We start from the raw sequence: 9,074 nt of genomic DNA, 5'->3' as shown, positions 1-9,074 counted from the left end.
GAATTGAGGAAGAAAATCACTAATTTCCAACAAGGCACTGGAGAGACTATTTATGAAGCATGGGAGCGGTTCAAAGGATATCTTCAAGCATGCCCACAACATGGCTTCAACCGTTGGCTTACCATCCAATTTTTCTTTGAAGGATTGGACCAACAAAGCACCATGATATTAGACTCAGCAGCTGGAGGATCTTTCATGGGGAAACCTATTAATGACTGCATGATTATTTTGGAAAATGTAGCCTCAAATCACAGCCAATACAGTGAAAGAGAAGTCACAGCAAGGAAAGGAACTCCGGGGCGATATGAAGTGAACAATATTGAGTTACTCTTAGCAAAATTTGATACTCTTAATCAAAGATTAGACAAGATGGAAAAAGCTAAGGTTAATTCAGTGGCTACAAATCAAGTATGTGACCTTTGTAGGGAACAAGGGCACACTGCAGTAGATTGTACCTCAATTTTTACTGGAGAAAAAGAAGATACTACTGAACAGGTGGCAGCTTCTCATAATTTCTATGACACTCCTCGAAGAGAGAAGAGTAATCCATATTCCAACACATACAACCCTGGTTGGAAGAATCATCCTAACTTTTCTTGGAAGAATAACCCAGTTCAAGGAACTAGCAATCAGCAACCTAATTTCCGTCCGTCCAATCACTTCATTAATGGGGAAGGAAATCCAGTACAGACACCCTCAATTCAACAAAGTGTTTCAAGATTAGAAAACCTTATGGAGAATTTTGTCACTAATCAAAAACAGACCAATGATTCAATGGCAAATTCTATTCAAAACCTTGCTGTCAAGGTTGAGAATATTACTCTCCACAACAAGATGCTGGAAAATCAAATTGCACAGTTGATGCCTAGTTCAAACAATTCTCCAGGTAAGTTCCCAGGTAAAACAGTTGCAAACCCAGCTGAAAATGTTAATGCTGTTACTTTAAGGAGTGGGAAGAAATTAGACAGACCTGTGTCTAATCAAAATGATAATATTGAGATTGATGAAGACGCTTCTCCTATGGTTGAAAAACCTGAAAAAGAGAGATTAGAAAAAGAAAAAGTATCTTCATCAAAGCCTCAAACTGTTTATCACCCTCCAATTCCTTTTCCTCAAAGGTTAGCAAGGACTAAACTTGATAGACAATTTGAAAAATTTTTAAATATGATCAAACAAGTGTATGTAAACATTCCATTTGTAGAAGCTCTACAACAGATGCCTACATATGCTAAATTTCTTAAGGATCTTTTAGCTAACCGAAGGAAATTGGATGATAGAGAGACTGTTACATTGATCCATCATAATTTGCCCAAAAAACTTAAGGATCCTGGTAGTTTCTCTATACCTTGTCTCATTGGAAATCTAAGGTTTGAAAAAGCCTTATGTGACCTTGGGGCAAGTATCAGTTTAATGCCTTTATCAATTTGCAAGAAATTAGATATGGGAGAATTAAAGCCTACAGCAATGTCAATCCAGTTAGCAGATAGATCTATAAAATATCCCATAGGAATTTTAGAAGATGTTCCAGTTAAGATAGGTAAATTTTTAATTCCGGGAGATTTTGTTGTTTTAGAAATGGAAGAGGACAAACAAATACCAATCATACTAGGTAGACCATTTTTGGCTACAGCAGGCGTGATAGTAGATGTCAAACATGGAAAATTGTCCTTATCCATTAATGATGAAACAATGGAATTTAATATTGCTAAATCTGTTAGACAACCTTCTCTTGAAAATATTTGCTGCAGGGTTGATATATTGCCTAAAGACATGGAGGAAGAAGTCATGAGATCTATTTTGAGGGATCCCTTGGAGAATTTTCTAGTTGGAGGAAAGCACATAGATCTTGAGGGGATTCAACCTAATTATGCTTGCTTGATCGATTCAAGTCCCCCGTGTAAAGAAAAAGATCCTCTAGTAGAAAGTCTTCTTGAGTCTTCAACAGATTGGCAAGAAGAAAACTCTCCAAAGTTAGAACTTAAACCACTTCCTTCATCTTTAAGGTATGAGTTTTTGGGGGCTAATTCCACTTATCCAGTCATAGTAAATTCAGCTTTAAATGAAAAAGAAACTGAAAAACTTCTCAATGAGTTGAGAAAATTTAGAAAAGTTATTGGATATACTATGGCTGGTATAAAGGGAATTAGTTCTTCATTTTGTATGCATCGCATCTTCTTGGAGGAAGGATCCAAACCTTCTGTTGAAGCTCAAAGAAGACTAAATCCCAAGATGAAAGAAGAGGTAAAGAAAGAAATTTTGAAATTATTGGATGCTAAGGTAATTTATGCTATATCTGATAGTCCTTGGGTAAGTCCAGTTCATGTGGTTCCTAAGAAAGGTGGGATGACAGTAGTTAAAAATGATAATAATGAATTAATTCCCACAAGAACTGTGACTGGGTGGCGTATGTGTGTTGATTATAGAAAATTAAATAATGCCACTAGAAAGGATCACTTTCCCTTACCTTTTATTGATCAAATGCTTGAAAGGTTAGCAATGCATTCATACTTTTGTTATTTGGACGGATACTCCGGTTTTCATCAAATCCCTATTCATCCATTAGACCAAGAGAAAACTACTTTTACATGTCCCTATGGTACTTTTGCTTATAGGAGAATGCCTTTTGGCCTATGTAATGCACCTGCTACCTTTCAAAGATGTATGACTGCAATCTTTAGTGATTTATTAGAAAAAGAGATGGAAGTTTTCATGGATGACTTTTCAGTTTATGGTATTTCCTTTGATGACTGTCTATTAAATCTAACTAAAGTATTGCAGCGTTGCTCTGAAGTGAATTTAGTCTTAAATTGGGAAAAATGTCATTTTATGGTACAAGAAGGAATTGTCTTAGGACACCTAATATCTGGGAGAGGAATTGAGGTAGATAGAGCAAAAATAGAAGTAATTGATAAATTGCCTCTTCCAATAGATGTTAAAGGTGTTAGAAGTTTCTTAGGGCATGCCGGTTTCTACCGAAGGTTTATTAAAGATTTTTCAAAAATCTCTAAACCATTATCTAATCTACTTGTGAAAGAGGTACCTTTTAACTTTGATGTTTCTTGTAAGAATGCATTCTACAGGTTGAAAGAAGCTCTCACTACAGCTCCTATTCTGCAAACTCCTGACTGGAGCCTTCCTTTTGAAATCATGTGTGATGCAAGTGACTATGCTATAGGAGCTGTATTGGGACAAAGAAAGGACAAGAAGGTTCATGCTATATACTATGCCAGCAAGACTCTTGATGAAGCCCAAGCCAATTATGCAACAACAGAAAAAGAATTGTTAGCAGTCGTCTATGCTTTTGAAAAGTTCAGATCTTATCTTGTGGGGTCTAAGGTTATTGTTTACACAGATCACTCTGCCCTAAAGTATCTTTTTAATAAAAAGGATGCTAAACCTAGGCTCCTCAGATAGATTCTCCTTTTACAAGAATTTGATTTAGAGATTGTGGACAGAAAGGGAGTAGAAAATGTAGTAGCTGATCATCTCTCTCGACTTCCACAAGACCAAGCAACAAAGGAGGAACTCCCTATTAATGACAGCTTCCCAGACGAAAAGCTTTTAGCAGTTGTTGTGAAAAACAGTCCCTGGTATGCAGATTATGTGAATTACTTAGCATGTGGAGTCCTTCCTGAAGACTTTAATTATCAACAAAAGAAGAAATTCTTTAGTGACCTTAACAGCTTTATTTGGGATGAACCTTACCTATATAAGAGGTGTAGAGATGGTATCTACAGAAGGTGTATCTCAGAAGAAGCAGCTCCTCACATCATTCACTCATGTCATTCTTCCGCATATGGAGGGCATGCTAGTACGTCAAAAACTGCAGCTAAAATTCTACAATCTGGTTTTTACTGGCCAAACTTATTTAAGGATACTTGGAAGATGGTAAATTCTTGTGACCAATGCCAAAGATCAGGGAATATATCCAGGAAACATGAAATGCCATTAAATGGGATTTTAGAAGTAGAAATTTTTGATGTATGGGGAGTAGATTACATGGGACCATTCCCAAGTTCTAAAGGTTACAAGTTCATATTAGTTGCAGTTGATTATGTGTCCAAGTGGGTAGAAGCGATTCCCGCTCAAACGAGTGATTCAAATACTGTCATTAAACTCTTCAAAAGAATTATATTTCCAAGATTTGGGGTCCCAAGAGCTGTGATCAGTGATGGAGGCTCACATTTTATTGAAAGAAAGTTTGAATCTCTCTTAAAAAAGTATGGAGTCACTCACAAGGTTGGTACACCTTATCACCCTCAAACAAGTGGACAGGTAGAAATATCCAACAGAGAAATCAAAAAGATTCTTGAGAAGACTGTATCTACAACAAGAAAGGACTGGTCTTTAAGATTAGATGAAGCTCTTTGGGCCTACAGGACTGCTTACAAAACACCTATTGGCATGTCTCCATTTAGGCTGATTTATGGCAAATCTTGCCATCTTCCTGTAGAGCTAGAACACAAGGCTTTGTGGGCAATAAAATACTTCAACTATGACCTAAAGGATGCTGGAGAAAAAAGGAAATTGGAACTCAATGAGCTTGATGAAATCAGATTAGACTCATATGAAAATGCTAAGATTTACAAAGAAAGAACAAAGAGGTGGCATGACAAGCATATACATAGAAGAGAATTCAAGCAAGGGGACTCGGTGCTATTATTTAATTCCAGACTCAGATTGTTTCCTGGAAAATTGAAGTCAAGATGGTCAGGGCCTTTTACAGTTCAAAAAGTATATCCCTATGGAGCTGTAGAAATCAGAAACGATAAAGGCGACATATTCAAGGTCAATGCACAGAGATTGAAGTTATATTTCCATGGGGAACACTTAGAAAAATTATACTCTATGGTTCTTCAGGAACCTACTCAAGCATCATGAAAAAAAAAAAAAAAAAAAAAAAAAAATAATAATAATAATAATAATAATAATAAAATAATAATAATAATAATAATAATAAAATAATAAAATAAAATTTCAGAGTTCCAGAGAGAATCACGACCGTGATTCTAAATCACGGGCGTGATCTTCTCTGGAAAATTTTTGGAAAACCCCAGAGAGAATCACGACCGTGATTATAAATCACGGGCGTGATCTCCTCTGTTTGAATTTTTGAAAACTCACAAAGAGAATCACGGCCGTGATTTCCAATCACGCCCGTGATTCCCTGCTGACGCTCAACAGATACAACCCGTGATTTTTGAAATTCCCCTTTCCCTTATATATTTTTCCCCCTCCTTTTACATTCTCACTTCTCTCAAACTTACGAACTCTGCCCATTCTCTCTTTTCTTCTCTCCCAAACCCTAGCTTCTCACTTCTTCTTCCTCTTCTTCCCTCTTCCTCCCACATTCACTCCTTCCGTTCATCCATGGCTCCCAAGCGCACCCGTACCGTTGGTTCGTCCTCCACCGCTTCCGATACCCACAGTTACGAGGAAGAAGCAAGTGAAATTCCGCACCTTCCTCCGAGGTTCTATCGGAACGATGAACAGCGTGAGCGGAACGAGGTATTACGCTTCCGCACTATCCATCCTACCAGGTATCTCGACTTCCCATTTATTCGTAAGTTGGGTTTACGTGCTGATATCAATTTCATGTTAACTAACATTGGGTGGACAACCTTTGCTACCATGCATAATGATGTTGTTTATCCTCGACTAGTTCTTGAGTTCTTGAGCTCTCTCCACACGGAAATATTATCTGGGCCAAATTGTTCTGAAGGTTTGATTTCTTTCCGTATGTTTAACCAAGAACACGAATTAACCCTGGCTCAGTTCAATAATATTTTTGGATTTCCCACTGGAGGGAGCACGAGAACCCCAAGTTCTTTCAACCCTGGTTCTTTTTGGTATAGTTTGACAGGTACAAGTAATTGGGTCGCTGGAAAATGTAATTCCTCTGCTTTCCGCCATCCCGCCATCCGTATTATGCACCGCTTTATTGCCTCTACTGTTTTGGCCCGAGGTGATTCTGAAGGAAAGGTTCGTTTGAGCGACCTTTTAATTTTATGGGCTATGATGGAAAACAGAGAGGAGCCTATTGATTCTGGCAGTCATTTGGCACGACAGTTCCAGAGTATTTCCAATACCAGCTACGGTGCGATTGTGAATGGCGGCCTCATTACCACTATAGCCAAACACCTTGGCTATCACGCTTGGCTGGACCAGTTAGAACCACTCCCTGGAAGCCGTACTATTAATTTTGCTACCTGCTCTTCTATGAACTGCATTGCGAAAGATGAAGATGATAAATACTACTTTGTAGTAACCCAGTCGGGAGTGCACCACCAGTTACCAAATCCAACATACACCGTGAAGAACCGGGCTACACGGCAGTTTCCACTGGAGCCATTAGAGGACCTACCTCCAGCAGCTGAGGAAGCGGCTCCTGCAGATGAGGAAGCAGCTCCTGAACAACCCCCTCTACATCCTGGACCTGAGGTGGACAATGCTGCTATCCTAGCAGCTATTCAATCAATGGATAACCGGCTGAAACAAATGGATGAACGCCAGCAGCATTATAATTACATGGTTGATCAAATGTATCAATGGCACATTCAACGGTATCCAGATGATTTTCCACCACAGTGAGATCTTTCTTATTCCTTATTTTACTCTGATGCTTAGGGACAAGCATTCCTTTCTGTTGTGGGTTGGTTGCATATTCATGCATTTTATAATTTTGTCAAAATAATCTATCATGCATTCATTAGCTCTTTGCTTCGGGACAAGCAAATCTTTAAGTTTGGGGTTAGGAGGATGTACGCATTTCATTCATTCATGCAAAAAAAAAATAATAAAAAAAAAATAAATAAAAATAAAAAAAAATAAAAAAAAATCATGCATATATACATATTCAGTTAATCCCAGCTTGAATTTGTGTTTGAAAAGTAAATATTTTTAATGAAATTGTTCGTCTTTGAAAACACTGAATGTGATGAATTGAATCTTGAAGTCTCAGAACAAAAGGTTGAAAAATTAGCTGGTTTTATGGCTAGCACTTGGTTCTTAGTATTGAGGCTTGAAATGATCGAGAATTATAAAAATAGTCTCTTGAAGATAAATTCTTTTTAATTCGTGCTTAAAAGCTTTTGGGGGGTAAAAAAAAAAAAAATCACCTAGCACCCCTTTGAGGTCATAGGTTAGAGGGAGAATATTCTTAACCTTAGAAAACTAAGGGAACTAATTAGCTACTGGGGAATTGTTTAGTAAAATAGCTAGCCCCCCTTTGAGGCTACGTGTTCTTGAAATTATCATCCTCTCTACACTGATTGGCTACTGGGGAAATGTTTTAGGTGAGACAAAAACAAAAATAAAAATATTACCCCTATTTGTGTCACAAGCATTGAAAAATTATTTCTGTTAAATTATCTTCGTTCGACTAATGAGCTTTACAAGATTTGACATCATGAAACTCTTAGAAACTAAGAGTTGGCGCTAGTAATGAAAGATTAAGATTCTAATTGGACCTTGTGAGACTAAGAGTAAAGATTTTAAATGCTCAGTTAATTCTTGATGAATTTTTTTTCAAAGTGCTAATTATTGTTTGAGGACAAACAAAAGTTCAAGTTTGGGGTTATTTGATGTTGTGAATTTTACTCGTATTTTAGCACTTTAATTCACAAGAATTCATAGCATAATCATGCATATCTTTCATGTTTTTAATAAATTTTTATATCATTTTCCTATTTTATGCTTTTCTTGGTATGTGTTGTGTTTTCTCTGAGCAGGACCAAGATTTAAGAATTAAAGAGGAAATGCTGAGCTACAGGGAAAATCACGGCCGTGATTCTAAATCACGCCCGTGATTCACCAGAGAAAATCACGGCCGTGACTCCCAATCACACCCGTGAACGCCACTGACCCTTCATAGATGTGCTCCAGAGAAGATCACGGTCGTGATTCTCAGTCACGGCCGTGATTCACTTCGCGTCCCAGCTTTTTAAGTTTTATGTTTTATTTTTATTTTATCTTTGTAATTTTTTTTTCTTGGTAGTTTTACCTTTTTACCCTTTTAGGTTATAAATTAGATGAGGTTAGCCTAGAAAGGGGATTTTTGTTTCGGAGACAGTTTTTTTTAGTTTTTGACACTTGGAGAAGGTTGGGCGCCTGTGCCATCGACTCTAAGGTTTGCTTTTCTTTTATTCTTTTTTTCTTGGAGAACTACTATGAACTCCTGTGAGTAGTTTCCCTTTTTCTGGGATCAGGGCTTAGCCTCTGAGAACCTCTTTATTAATGCATTATTCAGTTTCTTAATTTTATTCCAATTCTTGATCTGTTCTTTTATATTTTATATATGAACTTTAATATTATTGTTTTCATAATAACATTAATTAAGGATGAACTGAGAGGAGAACTTGATTATAATTATGATAAACAATTAATCTTAATTTTCATAATCATAGATAATTAGGGATGAACTGAGAGGAGAACCTAATTATCGGAACCTAAAGGAACAGACTTGAGTGTTAAATCACGAGAGTTGATTTAAGCTTTCGAGGAGCAATAGATTAACAAAGATCTTAATGGGTTTAATTGAACGTAATTACCACGAGAGTAGAGATTAATTTTAATTAAACACGTCCTCGTAGCCTGAGAAGGTGCAAGGATTAAATTAGGTTAAGACTACCTTCAAGATGGAATAGAATTAATTAATGAAAATAATAATTCAATAATGTTGGAACTCTTTGTGCAAACCCTAGATTCCCGGAAATCTCCTTATCTTATCTTAAAGTTTTATCTTATTCATTAATTGCATTACTATCTCTTTTACCATCGAATCTGATCTTATCATCTCAAAACAAAAATTCCATCTGTTTTAAAATTCAAACTAAAATACTAGTAATTCTAGGTCAAACACGTAGTCCCTGTGATTCGATATTTATTACTTGACGACAACCGTACACTTGCGGTTTTCCATACATCACCTTACCACTTGAGAAACCCTTCTCAAGATTTTACAAATATTCACAAAGAATTAAGGAACGAATTCACCTGGAATTCAGAAGCAAATCCTCTTCCCCTTTCAAGAATATGATGATGATGATGATTCTTTCTCAAAGTTTTTCACAAAC

At 36.8% G+C, this 9,074-nt stretch overlaps 1 non-coding gene across 1 annotated transcript; it reads right to left on the bottom strand.

The window, feature by feature from the left end:
- LOC145954003 (small nucleolar RNA R71) lies at window positions 1-107 on the bottom strand. The gene has a single exon (XR_014431215.1). It is a non-coding gene; the product is annotated as a small nucleolar RNA R71 (small nucleolar RNA).
- Between the last annotated feature and the right edge of the window lie 8,967 nt (window positions 108-9,074).

The sequence above is a fragment of the Cajanus cajan genome, chromosome 1 (assembly GCF_000230855.2).
Source record: "Cajanus cajan strain Asha chromosome 1, NIPB_CcT2T_4, whole genome shotgun sequence".
NCBI classification, from domain to species: domain Eukaryota; kingdom Viridiplantae; phylum Streptophyta; class Magnoliopsida; order Fabales; family Fabaceae; genus Cajanus; species Cajanus cajan.
This window is presented reverse-complemented; position numbering and strand designations above follow the sequence as displayed.